Source organism: Acipenser ruthenus, chromosome 35, assembly GCF_902713425.1.
Source record: "Acipenser ruthenus chromosome 35, fAciRut3.2 maternal haplotype, whole genome shotgun sequence".
Classification (NCBI taxonomy): domain Eukaryota; kingdom Metazoa; phylum Chordata; class Actinopteri; order Acipenseriformes; family Acipenseridae; genus Acipenser; species Acipenser ruthenus.
Window position 1 is genome coordinate 4,515,903 of NC_081223.1, and position 14,396 is coordinate 4,530,298.

At 41.5% G+C, this 14,396-nt stretch overlaps 1 non-coding gene across 1 annotated transcript; it reads right to left on the bottom strand.

Annotated features, from left to right (window-relative positions):
- Nucleotides 1-12,831: 12,831 nt before the first annotated feature.
- On the bottom strand, nucleotides 12,832-13,044 carry LOC117972276 (small nucleolar RNA U3). Its single transcript, XR_004663379.2, has one exon. It is a non-coding gene; the product is annotated as a small nucleolar RNA U3 (small nucleolar RNA).
- Between the last annotated feature and the right edge of the window lie 1,352 nt (nucleotides 13,045-14,396).

A 14,396-nucleotide genomic window follows, 5' to 3' on the forward strand; every position in this document is an offset into this window, starting at 1 on the left:
TGCCAGCTTTCGCATCATAGTTAAATAACTAGTTAGTTAGGAATACGTTTACCTTGGATCAACCATGCTAGTGGGCTAGGTCGTTTTTATTACAGTTTTAATTCACCAACACTTCATAAATTTAGTCTCACACGCAAACTCAGCTCAACACAAATCACCCCCTCTGCGTGTAAACTGGCCTTGTCCTCACGGAGCTCCGTCACTCCTCAGGAACTTCAGCTTGTTTTAGGATGGGAAATGCAGTTCTTTAAGCGAAGACAACGTATTTGGCATGAAATTAATCCAGTTTCCACTACAATTTCTGAATGATTGTGACACATAACTGTATTATATATATATATATATATATATATATATATATATATATATAGTGCCTTGCAAAAGTATTCAGACCCCTGACCAATTCTCTCATATTACTGAATTACAAATGGTACATTGAAATTTCGTTCTGTTTGAAATTTTATTTTAAAACACTGAAACTCAAAATCAATTATTGTAAGGTGACATTAGTTTTATGTTGGGAAATATTTTTAAGAAAAATAAAAAACTGAAATATCTTGCTTGCATAAGTATTCAACCCCTGTGCTGTGGAAGCTCCCACTTTACACCGATGAAAGAAATTGCCCTAATGAGGACACAATTACCTTACCATTGGCCTCCATCTGTGAACCATTAAAGTTGCTGTCACATTTTCTGGATAAAAACCCCACTGTTGAAGGATCATTGGTCAGGCTGTGAATCTGAAGGAAAATGAAGACCAAAGAGCATTCTACAGAAGTTAGAGATAAAGTAATACAAATGCATAGATTAGGGAAAGGGTACAAAATAATATCCAAGTGTTTGGATATCCCAGTGAGCACAGTTGGATCAATAATCAGGAAGTGGAAGCTGAATCACACCACACAGGTACTGCCAAGAAAAGGCCGTCCCTCAAATCTCAGCGTTCAAACAAGAAGGAAACTTGTGAGAGAAGCCACAGAGAGGCCAACAATCACTTTGAAGGAGCTACAGAGTTCAGTGTCTGGGAGTGGAGTAATGGTGCACCAGTCAACCATATCAAGAGCTCTGCATAACACTGGCCTGCATGGGAGGTTGGCAATAAAAAATCTGTTACTCAAAAAGTACCATCTGAAAGCACGTCTGGAGTTTGCCAGAAAGCATGAGAGTGACCCAGCTGTGATGTGGGAAAAGGTTTTGTGGTCAGATGAGACCAAGATAGAGCTTTTAGGCCAAAACTCAAAGCGCTATGTGTGGCGCAAACCTAACACTGCCCATGCCTCAAGACACACCATCCCTACAGTGAAGTATGGTGGTGGCAGCATCATGCTGTGGGGATGCTTCTCATCAGCAGGGACTGGGTATCTTGTTAAAATTGAAGGAAGAATGGATGGAGCAAAATACAGGGAAATACTGCAAGAGAACCTGCTTCAGTCTGCTAAAAAACTGAAGTTTGGGAGGAAATTCACCTTTCAGCAGGACAATGATCCCAAGCACAAGGTCAAAGCAACATTGGAGTGGCTCAAGAACAAAATGGTGACTGTCCTACAGTGGTCCAGTCAAAGTCCTGATCTCAATCCCATTGAGAATCTGTAGCACTATTTGAAAATTGCTGTCCACAAGCGTCGTCCAACCAACCTGAACAACCTGGAGCAAATCTGCCAAGAAGAATGGGCCAAAATCACTCTGTGCAAAGCTAGTACATACTTACCCCAAAAGACTTAAAGCTGTTATTGCAGCGAAAGGTGGCTCTACCAAATATTAATGTGTGGGGGTTGATCTTGCTTATGCAAGCAAGATATTTCAGTTTTTGTATTTTTCTTAATATTATTTCCCAACATAAAACCAATGTCACCTTACAATAATTGATTTTGAGTTTCATTGTTTTAATAAAATATCAAACAGAACGAAATTTCAATGTACCATTTGTAATTCAGTAATATGAGAGAATTGGTCAGGGGTCTGAATACTTTTGCAAGGCACTGTATATATATATATATATATCTGGCAGTGTGGCGTAGTGGTTAGGGCTCTGGACTCTTGACCGGAGGGTTGTGGGTTCAATCCCTGGTATGGGACACTGCTGCTGTACCCTTGAGCAAGGTACTTTACCTAAATTGCTCCAGTAAATACCCAACTGTATAAATGGGTAATTGTATGTAAAAATAATGTGATATCTTGTAACAATTGTAAGTCACCCTGGATAAGGGCGTCTGCTAAGAAATATATATATATATATATATTAATAATCGTAGGTTTTTAAAAAAAAAAACTATGGAGAAATCAATAGGACAATTTCACTTCTGGAACCCGTGGGACAGGAAGTGACATAATACTTCAGCTTTCTATTCACTACAAGTCCGAACATGCACTGCACGCTCTGGCACGAACCACGGCATGTATGCACAGTTCACAGGACTACATTGAGCATTCCGTTACAGTACGCTGTGTCACGCATACACTTGACTTAAAACCTGTCACAACACAATCACTCACTCAACAATAGCAAGCAAGCTAGCCAGCTATCAAAAATGGCTAAAAGGAAAGTGGACAGAGAGGGCAGAACGTTCCAGGACAGCACAGGGAAAAACCTGTTTGTCTAATTTGCAAAGAGAATGTATCAGTATTGAAAGAATTTAACTTACAACGCCACTACGAGACCAAACACAAAAACAAATATGGAGACTTGGATAGAGAGCAAAGGCTACAGAAGGCGGCAGAGTTAAAGAAAAGTCTTGAGCTCCAACAGAATATGTTCACCATGGCAAAATCACAGAGTGATGTGGCTGTAAAGGCAAGTTTCATCGTAGCAGAGGAAATAGCTAAATCAGACAAGCCCTTCTCCGAGGGTGATTTCATAAAGCGGTGCATGTTTAAAGTTAGCGAGGTAGTGTGTCCAGACAAAAGGCAAGCATTTGCAAGCGTTAGTCTCTCGAGAAATACCATAGCCGAGAGAGTGGATGAGTTAGCTACCAATCTGCAAGATCAGCTCAGTGAATATCTCTGCTGCCTTTGACACTGTTGATCACTCTATTCTACTATCATCTCTTGCTGACCTGGGGATCTCTGGCACTGCTCTGGCCTGGTTCTCCTCCTACCTCTCCAACCGCACTTACCAGGTAACCTGGCGTGGAGCAACCTCCACACCTTACCCACTCTTAACTGGAGTCCCCCAAGGGTCAGTCTTGGGTCCTCTCCTGTTCTCTCTCTACACTCGCTCCCTGGGCCCCCTCATCACATCCTATGGTTTCTCATACCATTTCTATGCTGATGATGCTCAGATTTTCCTCTCCTTCCCCACCTCTGACTCCACCATCTCCTCCCGTATCTCTACCTGTCTGTCTGCTATTTCCTCCTGGATGCACTCGCATCACCTCAAACTCAACCTCTCTAAATCTGACCTCCTTTTCTTTCCCTCCTCCTCCCCCTCCTCTGATCTCTCTATCTCTGTTCCTCTGGAGTCTACCACACTCTCTCCCTCTTCCTCTGCTATGAACCTTGGAGTCACCGTGGACCCCTGCCTCTCTTATTCCCAGCACATCTCCACTCTGGCACGCACTTGCCGATTCTTCCTGAGCAACATCCGAAGAATCCGACCCTTCCTCACCAACTATGCTACCCAGCTCCTGGTCCAGGCGCTGGTACTCTCCCGCCTAGACTACTGCAACTCCCTCCTGGCTGGCCTCCCTGCGTCCGCCACCCGTCCGCTCTAGCTCATCCAGAACTCTGCTGCCCGCCTGGTGTTCTCTCTGCCTCGCTTCGCCCACGCTACTCCACTACTCCGCTCACTCCACTGGCTCCCGATCACCGCTCGCATCCAGTTCAAGACTCTTGTACTAGCCTACAGATGCCTTGACCAGACTGGACCCAGCTACCTCCAGACCCTCATCTCTCCCTACACCCCCACTCGACCTCTCCGCTCCGCCTGCACTAGAAGACTGGCTCTACCTCCGCTATGCTCCCCTGCCTCCCGAGCCCGCTCCTTCTCCACCCTTGCTCCGCAGTGGTGGAACGACCTTCCTACAGATGTCAGGACTGCCCAGTCCCTGACCACATTCCGGCACCTCCTAAGACTCACCTCTTCAAACAGCACCTGTAGAACTCCTCTGTTTGTATCCTGGGACACTATCACCCTTCATTCAAATGTGCTTTATTTTGCTCTTATCTGCCCCCTATTGTACTGCATTTAATCCTGTACTTCAGAATACTGTAATCTGCCAAGTGTTTAACCTGTAGTACTTTGTATTTAATCCTATCCTGATGTAACTATCACTATTTAATCATATCCTGATGTAACTATCACTATTATCTGCTGTATTATTGAATTGTGGTTTGTCACACTTGAACAAAAATTATTGTATGTCTTGCTCTTATTGTATTACTTGTATTGTAACACTTGAATGTATTTGTATTTGCTTGCGATTGTAAGTCGCCCTGGATAAGGGCGTCTGCTAAGAAATAAATAATAATAATAATGTTTAAATCTCAAATCCTATCTGAAGTTAGTTTGGTCTGAGTGATACTGTCACAGCTGTAGATGTATGTTACTAGCTGACTTTCTTGTAGCTTGGTTACGCTACCGTGTCTTGCGCCTGTGTTGTAAAAGGCTTGTTATTATGTTTTTTTTAATGCATTGCCGTTTGTGAATATGTGATTGTGTGCAAGTGAGATTAAAATCGTGAGACAAACATCGAAACACTAGTCTACTTCATCTTACTGAAACACAACAGATACATCATACTAACAATAATAAATGGTTCATAAATGGTCACAGCATTCATATGCACTTTTTTCGGGGGTGGGAGGGCAAGATATTTACATCCGGCCCTCCACTTCAATTTGATTTCTCAAAGTGGCCCGCGGTGGAATTGAGTTTCACACCCCTGCTCTACTAGAACCCCAAACATGACATGCCTGACATAACCAGGTCCGGTAACTGACGTAACCACTGTGAAAAATGCATGGATGTGAACACAGCACAAGCTGAAGCGCTCACACAGTGAAGTGTCTGCAGAGTTTGTAATGTTTTCTTGAAAGGCATATACTCCCAGGATATTCACAGGTACTGGAGCATCAATCCTTTTGAGAACAGATGAAGCAAGGTACCACGTTACATCCTTTTGTGTCGGCCACTTCCAGCCCCCTTTGCATGGATGCAAAACACTGAGGAGCTCCTCTGGCAGGGCCGGTATGGTTTCTTCAGCTATGCCAGGGGAACACTTGCCTTCATACATAACAATGCAGTACTCATTTACTGACAATTCAATGATTTTGAATGGATACTTTGCCATAGCTGTTGCTTGATTCACAATGCCAAACACACTGACCACTTTCCAGTCAGGCTGAATTTCTTCCACAAATGGACCTACTGTGCTGAGCTCAAGTTCAGTGTTGCTAAGCATTCTAGCATAGTGAATGCTGTGCGTGTTTGGGGTTTTCTTTGGACAGTTCTGTTCCCACCTGTTTGCCCATTCATCTTGTGCCTTCTATACCACATGCTTTGTAATATAAATGATGCTCACATTTGGACATGCTTCTTTTGCCACCTTAGCAAATTCTTCTGCTGTGTTGACAACAGCATGCTTTTGCAGAATGCGCCTCCAAACTGCACGCTTTACTTTACATGCAACTCCAGCAACTGGCCCTTTGCCATGTGCTGTGGCAAAAAAGCTCCAATCAGCTTGATGCAGACTACAGTGTACATTGCTCGGCATGGTAAGGGTGGACAAGATGAATCTGTTTTTAAATTGGCTCGCAAGACCATCAGAAAATATGTGCAAGTTAGAGATGTTGGTTGAAGTTGAGGCTTCATCAAGAATAGCCCAATTGTAGCAAACAACTGCAAATGTGTCATGTTGCTGTTCATCACTGAGCACAACATAAGAAGTACTAACAGACTGAGCTGTGAGGACTGCTGGAAACAGAGGCACTCCTTCTGTGATCCAGGGAGCTCATATTATTTCAGCTTGCTTCTTTATAGGGAAATGTTCTGAGAAATCTTCCTGAAGTATAGCTTCACATTCATTTCAATTCATCTTCAGTGTCTTGATTTGGTGAAGTTGCACCTTGGCAATAAAACTGTGGCTCCGCAGAATGGTCCGCTGGGTTTGAGCTCCTCCTTGGCATCGTGTAATGTTGACTCAAGCAGTTCCTTTTTATTGTTAGCCATCTATTGGTAGTAGTGTACAATTGTATCTTCATTATCATTGCCTTGTATTACCTGATAGAACTAGCAAGGTCTTGGTATGTGTCGCACTGGCCAAGGCAGCATTTCATCTGCCAGTTGCAAAGTGACCCAATGACCAGGAGATTTCCATTGGGGATATTTTGGCAAACCTATTTCAAACCATCTAGTAGCATCTCTGTGTTCTCATGGTAACGACAGACAGGCAGGTTGAACCTGCACAGGGCGCAATGCTGCAGACTTTTTTTGATGTTCAGATTTTTACATCAGGATATTCATTCTTGAAGAGGCGGTGAGCTTCAAGATCCGTCATCAGGAGCACTTTTTTATGCATTTTTTTTGTGCATCCTCTCTTCTGATAGTGATGCAGTCTTTTCATCCAGGCAGCTGACGGGACACACAATCAATCTCATAGAATGCACAAACCTGACATTCTGTTTCACTACCTTCAGCTCATTGTGTGGAAGCGTGCTTATCTACCAGAGCCAAACCAAATTGAGTTGCCAGTTTCTTTACCACAACACTTTTCTTCCTGGGGCTCTTTGGAAGTGCCCGGTTTACTCCACTTACTGCCTTCCCTAGTGACTGAGCTGAAAAGAGAACTTTTGACGGTGAGTTTGTCAAATGATTCTCATTAAGTTGTGGTTCTGGTTCATGTCATTTTGAAAGATTTCTCCTATACTTTCTCATTGTTTCTTTGCTCTTTTGTGCTTCCCTTTTCTTCCTACCTATACTCCACTTGCATGCTTTCTGCTGCTCTCTGTTCCTTTATTTCATCCCTACTCTTTTCTATTCTCACATCCTTGCATGATATGCACGCATTCTTTCTGCTGCAGGTATTGGAAGCATTTTCTAACTTTAATCTAGATAAAAGAAAAACAGGGCTGATTCAGCCAATTAAAACACTGAATTCAATACATCTTTTAGAGGAATTTTCATGTTCTTTACTTTTTTTAAATATTCACAGTAAGTTGAGACAGCTTCTGAATGGCTTCTGAACGGCAAAGAAACTGCATCAGCTGAAAATGAGTTCAAACTTAAGAGCACTGCTTGGCAAGAAGTGGCTGCTGTGCCAGGGAAGACAATTTGCATAGAAAAGACACTTTGCATTGGCAGCACATGCTTCAGTGCTCCGGGAGTGTTTATAGCCCTGTGAGTTTAACACTTCATGATTGAGAGCTGCCCTTCATGGCAACAGAATCCAACAACAATGACTTTTATCAGCATCTTCATCTGGGCACTTGTCATCTGCACTCAGGGTAAGAATCATTTAGAAAAAAAAAATATGAAAAAATCTATTTGTTGTACAATATGTGTTAAAAATTAAAATGGGCAAAATGAAAACAAAAATTATTTAAATCCAATGTCTTTTCATAATTTAATTAAATAATTTACTATAATTGTCTATATTATTGTCTATTATTTTCAGAATCCAGTGGACAGTATACTGTGACTCAGACTCCAGCAGTGAAATCTGTTCTCCCAGGAGACACAGTCGCTCTGAGCTGTAAAGTCAGCAGCACAGTGTTCAATAACAACTACCTAGCCTGGTACCAACAGAAACCTGGAGAAGCTCCCAAACTTCTGATCTATACTACAAGTACCCTTCAGTCTGGGATCCCAACTCGCTTCAGTGGCAGTGGCACTTATATTTTAAAACAATTGAACTGTATGCATATTGAGATTGATTTATTTATGATCCACTGGACAACATATTAAAAAAGATGTCCAGCAAACAGTCCTTCATTCCTTATGTGTGCAGCAGCTCCCTGGCACACATGTCTCAACACTTATGGGCCAGTTCATTCTGAACAGGCAGATTTCTAATGCCCCTCCTAGAGAGCAGGAAAGCACTGAGAGGCTAAACATAAAACCACAGGAAGGATAATCTAACTGTACTGTGAGTCACCCAACCTTATCAAGTCCCACCTGTGTTCACAGCTCAGATCTCATAGAACTGTCTGTGACACTTATTGAAACAGAAGTGCAGCACTTAGAACACATATACAAATAGGACTAATCCACTCTTCTATTAAACTGTGAACTTAGTGTTTGATTGAATCCATCTCTGTGTATAGCCTGGAAACAGGCATCAGTGTCCTGCCAAGCTGCACACACTGCCATCATTCACACTGACCACAAGAGGGAGCCAGAGCACCACTGCTGTCCAGAATGTAAAACACAGTAATAAGACAATTGAAATAGGCAGCAGTTACCTCCCAGTCAGCCCAGTTCTCCATTGTTAACACAAGGCTTCTCACACCAGTCATCAAACACTACAGTGTGACTAGACCCCTAAATAAATATATAGTGACATAAAGAAATACATTCACAGGCACGTAGTTATTCATTCATTTATTTTTATTTTGATGTAGAATGTCCTCCATACAAAGGGAGTAGCCATACAATATTAAGTTCTCAATGTACCACTGTGACAGGATGGGCGTAGTGTGGTGTAAAATAATAGACCCCAGTCCTCTATTCAATTAAGCTCCTTGGTTTTTTTTCTTTTCAATTAGAATACCAAAACGGACTCAAAACCATAGGGAAAATAAACAATAAGGAAGCCGGGGTACACAACAATGTGTAACCCGACAAAATAAAGAGAGACAGGGTTGCAGTCCCAAAATAAACAAACAACAAAAACAATCCGTCTTCCCTTTTGTAATCCGGGAATGGGAAAAACAAAGGGGTGGTCCCGGAGTGTCCCGTTAGTGCTCTAAAAAATACAAGAAGTAGAAGGGTTAGCAAGTAAATCCACAATCGCAAAAACGACCCGTCTTCCAATTCCCGTCTCTCTCTCTCTCTCTCTCTCTCTCTCTCTCTCTCTCTCTCTCTCTCACGGTACCTTGCCAGAAGGAACAGAACCCCGGGCCACGCCCCCTTTTGTACGCCCCGTCCCGTCCCCATTGGTCAACGAGGGCAACCGTGGTCAGCCAATGCGTGATTGCCACCACGCTTCCCGACCGGGTCTGTGACGTTGCGCACCGCGGCTCCGCCTGCTCCTCCTCCCCAGCGTCCTCACCGGTCGGGAGGGAAATCTAAAACAAGAATTCACTCTCTCTTTGTCAAGACCACATACACCGCTGTTATTCCACAGGTCGAGACAGAATGCACCACTGCATTTAAAAACAAAGTACAATTAAATCAAATATACTATATATTAAAAAGAAATAACACACAACAGGAAATGTACCACACTGTGCAGACTGCGCCTTTACCGCCCCCTGCTGGCCTTGTTAACGATGACTGCTGATGATGAGGGTGACGCTGCCATTGTTTTACCTCACGCTGTACAGAGGACGTGTCGTCCATTACCGTGGCAGCTGATTGAACTGCTTTTGACTCCAAGAGAAAGTCTCACAGCAAGGAGCTCTAGAATCTCACATGGAGTGTCTTCCTTATGTGGAGACAGTGGACACATGGTGTAAGCACAGCTGGGCGACTTTCAAATGAGAAATACAATTGCAGCGATCCGTCACACCAGAACCGTGTATATAATAACTAATTTATGAATGTATTAATTACAAAATGTATTCATTAATGTATGTATGTATTTATTTATAATTTTCACATGGAACATCCTTGCTCATAATTGTCTAACACCCCCTGTTCTGTGTGTGTTAAGCTGGGTCCACACCTGAACCATCAGTTGCACAACGTATTTTCATTCAGCTGAGTGGCTTATGCCTCGTTTCCACTGTCGGCCGCATGTTTCCACTGCAGGCCACAGAGGCCCTGGCTGGCCGTGGCCTGCCTTCCTGCCTCCCTTTGCTTTGTTGTACCTGACTTGGCCAGACAGCAGACACAGGAAGTTCGTCATCACAGAGCTGGGAGCGTGCGTTTGTAGCCATGGAAACAGAACCATTTAACCCTTTCCAATGGCTGCCGTTTGCAGTGTGTGGGAAAACAAAGAAACTACATTTTTGTTTTCAGAGTGGGCTGACTCAGAAATTCAAAAACAGTTAATGGGTGCTGTTCGAAATATTCGAGTTTTTATAAAAAAAATAACGGGTTCTCATGAACTCCACAACAATGCCGGGACAAAATTAAATAAATAAAAAACTGCATGCTGTGTACAGGAACATTAAAGACAGCAATAATCGGAGCGGGAACAGTCCTCAAACATTTCCGTTCTGTGAAGAAATGGACAGTGTTTTGTGGTGCCGGCCAGTGAATGAGCTGAATGGTGTTGTCAATAGCATAGTAGCTTTCTGGAGATGGCACGATGCAGCAGCATTGCAGTACAATGTGTACAGGTATATATTACTCGAGCTACATTCCTTTCGCTTGTCCTGCGAAACAATTGTAACTATTCCCCCACAGTCTGATAATGCGTTTTTCAAATGTTGATACAGTAGCGCTTGTTAAGCACCTACACCAGGGCTCAGCAACCTTTTAGTGCAAAAGAGCCAAACGGAATGAAATCTTTGAGCAAACGGTCCGCAAAGAGCCAATCGTACAATTAAAAAAAAAACACATAAACGTAAATTCTGTTGACTGGGCCGGCCAGCAGTGTAAACGAGGTATTACATGTGGATGTCCGTGCAGACAGCTGCTTGAAGTTGAGCCGGGCTCTGCTTTCCAAGCAACCTACTGAGCGACTTCTGTAGACATACAGATCACGTGGCAATTCAAGAACTCTGATTGGTTCTTATAATGCTGACTGCATGGCTTGCATAACCAATCATAAAGAAGCGCTCATTTAAAACATAGCGGTAATATTAAAAGATTTCATTCAGCTTTAGGGAATATATGGAATTTAAAATAACAACAGTTTAGCAAGGCGAGGGTTGTGTGCGTCTTTCCATGTATATATAGACTATTGCTTATTCTGTTATTCTCACAGATCGGTATAACGATATCAGTTACTATGAAAGACACTAAACCTTGAGCACGCCTGATCTCAGAAGGGCAGACCTGTTTAATACTTGGATAGAAGACTGCCTGGGAACACAAGGTGCTGTAAGTTTTTCTTTCGGCAGGGGGCGCTATTTCTCCACATATTTCTAATACTGAAATATCCTGGTAGCTCCTGGTAGCTCATCAATTTTGCTTTTATTTTAAACTCGGATCACTGGATTCAGAGTCCAGAGTGCTAACCATTACACCATGGAACCACCCATACAGGTCCCCCATTGCTGGGACTCTCGTCAATTTTGCTTTTATTTGAAACGGTTTCAATGTATTATGTCTGCAGCTATCCTATGGAACAGGTGCTGAAACCACATCCATTCATCTTCCAGGGACAGGTTTCCTGTGAAACTGCAAGCAAATGTGCATAATCAGGCTCTTAAGAACAGGTTAGAGGCTTCTATACCTGTCCTGTTCTGTGAAAAACAAGGAGTGTTCCACACTCTGGAGTCTACTGGAAAAGGAGTGCATGTATTAAAACAATCTGGAAGCAAATGGTTTAACCTGTTGGGGTGACTAAACTTTTATTAGGTCATTGAATCACACAAAGTGGCTCAAAGGACACTATAAATCAATAAGAGTCTCTAAACCAATTAAAACGCTGAATTCATAAAGATGCCAATACATCTTTTAGGGGAATTTTTCTGATCTTTACTCTTTGAAAATATTCACGGTAAGTTGAGTCAGTCAAGCCTGTCTCTCATGGCATGAGAATATCTCTCTACAACCTTAAAATGAGAAAAAAACAAGTAAATACAAAGTATTTACATAAATCTTGCAACCAAAATTCCCCAGATATTTCCTTTATGATATCTTGGAGAGGGCTATAAAAAGAGAAAGGATCAAAACTCACCCTCTTTTCATGCACATCTCTGGTCCCCGGAGAGATCTTAATAAATTCCAGTTGCTCAATATACCAAGATCACTGGATAAAAGTAAGTTTTTAGTCGATTTATGATATATATATATATATATATATATATATATATATATATATATATATATATATATATAATCCATGTGATTTCCACAATGTGATGGTTTATCTTATTTTGCCTAGAATAATGTTAAATATAAAATATTATAAAGATAAAGTAGTATACAGTTTGAACACATTAGAAGATGTTCAAGGACGCACATTTTAATGACTAGTCAACCAGCTAAAAACATTATTTGATTTTCCTGTCTTTATTTTTAACAAAGACAATAACGTTTGCAGACAGCATGTTAGTGTTCTGTTCAGCGAGAAGTACTGAATAACTGTTTGCACTGTTCCATGTTTGTTTTCAGCTCATTGAAAGATGATATTCTACAATGACATTTATCCATTTTACCCTCAACAAAGGTGGCTGAGGCTGCTTCTTCAGCCTCAGCCAGCTCATAATCATGCTGGTGTTTTTAATCCTTGCTTGCAGTTTCCTTGTTATACTAACAGTCATTTCTAATATGAAAATACTGTTTCCAGCTAAACCGCCACATGCACCAAAATGTGAGTGTAACAGATTATTGTGTTCCAGTTTCGGACTGCAAATGTATGTAATGAACTTCTCTTCCACTAGGCGTCGCTTAAAACACAAGAATACACTGTTATTTAATATTAATAACCCTCTTTCCAAACAATACACTAAATAATATATCCTTATCTTTATGAAACTTTCTTTTGTAATACATATCACAATGCTAACAAATACAAAACGCTTTCTTTTCTTTTAGTTGTCATTTATAAAACGTCACGAACCACTCAGACTGTGTTTTCTTCCTCCACACTCAAAAGAGAGCGGAACGGTCATCAATGAACAAGAACAACTACAGTGAAGTAGTATTCAAGACCCGCTTCGCGCTCAGAAGAAAACACTGTAACTCCTCATCATGGTTAGCGAGACCAGACACTTTAGAAACACATTTCACTAGAAACAAACTATAGAAATGATCCCTGAAAGTATAGTCTTAATAAATATGTGGGTAAAACAACTTCCCTACTCCCGGCATGTATCACTGCAGTGACGGTGTATGATTCAGTTTCCTTTCTAGTATAACACTTGTTCATAGTAATGTTAATACTTGCCAATGCGTTTCAAACACAAAATTCACATAATGAAATAACCACTCAATTAAAGTATAATGTAAAAAAGAGAAGTTAAGTAATACCCAGGGTGCACCTATCTATGAATAATTTAAAGAAACAACCAATCACCAATCTCTCTAGGCGGGGGAGGATTCAGTCCCCGCCCACCTGTATAGTATTCAGGAGGAGGAAGGCTCTGGTCATTTCAAGGGTTTTGCTGCAAATGTGTTTCTTACCCTTTAAGTGCCATTGTCCTAATCTGAGGCTACTTTGTCATTTTTGGCGCATTTTTTTAACTGGCATCTTATTTAAATGTTATTTTAACTCTATTGTTATGATAACTTACTCTAATTGTGTTAACCATAACAGTTAAATCTAGATGTAACGTATCAGATTACATAAACACACCTTGTATTCAGTTTTTTTTTTCAAAAAATAAATCTATTGGTCCTCTATGGGTAGAGGCCGATAAGCTGCATACCTGCCGTTTCTACACATTAATATTTATGGAATACACACACTAAATTGAAATGTAATAACACAAAGACTTGCCTTCAGTTAATATTTTAGAAAAATCTACTTTGTTAACAGAAGTACAACAAGCTAGCAGAGAATGGTTTCGATCCATCGACTTCTGGGTTATGGGCCCAGCACACTTCCGCTGCGCCACTCTGCTACAGCTGCCTCAGAACTGAATTACCAAGCAACAGGAAAAAAAAAACTGAACATCGTTTTAACCAGTCACACGGCAGTGGCCGGGCCGAACCATGGAAACGTTACAAATCAAAGATGATCCATTTTCTTTTCTCCCAAATATGTTATGCAAAGTATGCAACTTTTATTTATGTTGCTTTTGTTGGTAAATTAATACAATACATTTTTGCATTCTGCCACGTCATTAGACGAGCAAAGCCCCTTTGTGCCAGTGCGCATTCAGAGGAGACTCGCTGAGAGAATCCGTCTTCTGTGTCAATCAGTACTGCCAGCTTTCCCACGTTGGCGGTATGTTGGTCATCATAGCTGCTTTCCAAGTAATTGATCCGAGACGATTCCCAACCAGTACACCTGTGTTTATGCCCACGTTTCAAATAATTAACATTATAAAAGCAAATCGCATTGTTTTATGTTTTCTAGATGAGAATCAAACACACTTCCGACAACTTCATAGCCCTGCTGGCTACGAACATGTATTGAGTCGGCTGTTTCCTATGACCCTGGTGATACCGAGTGTTTTCC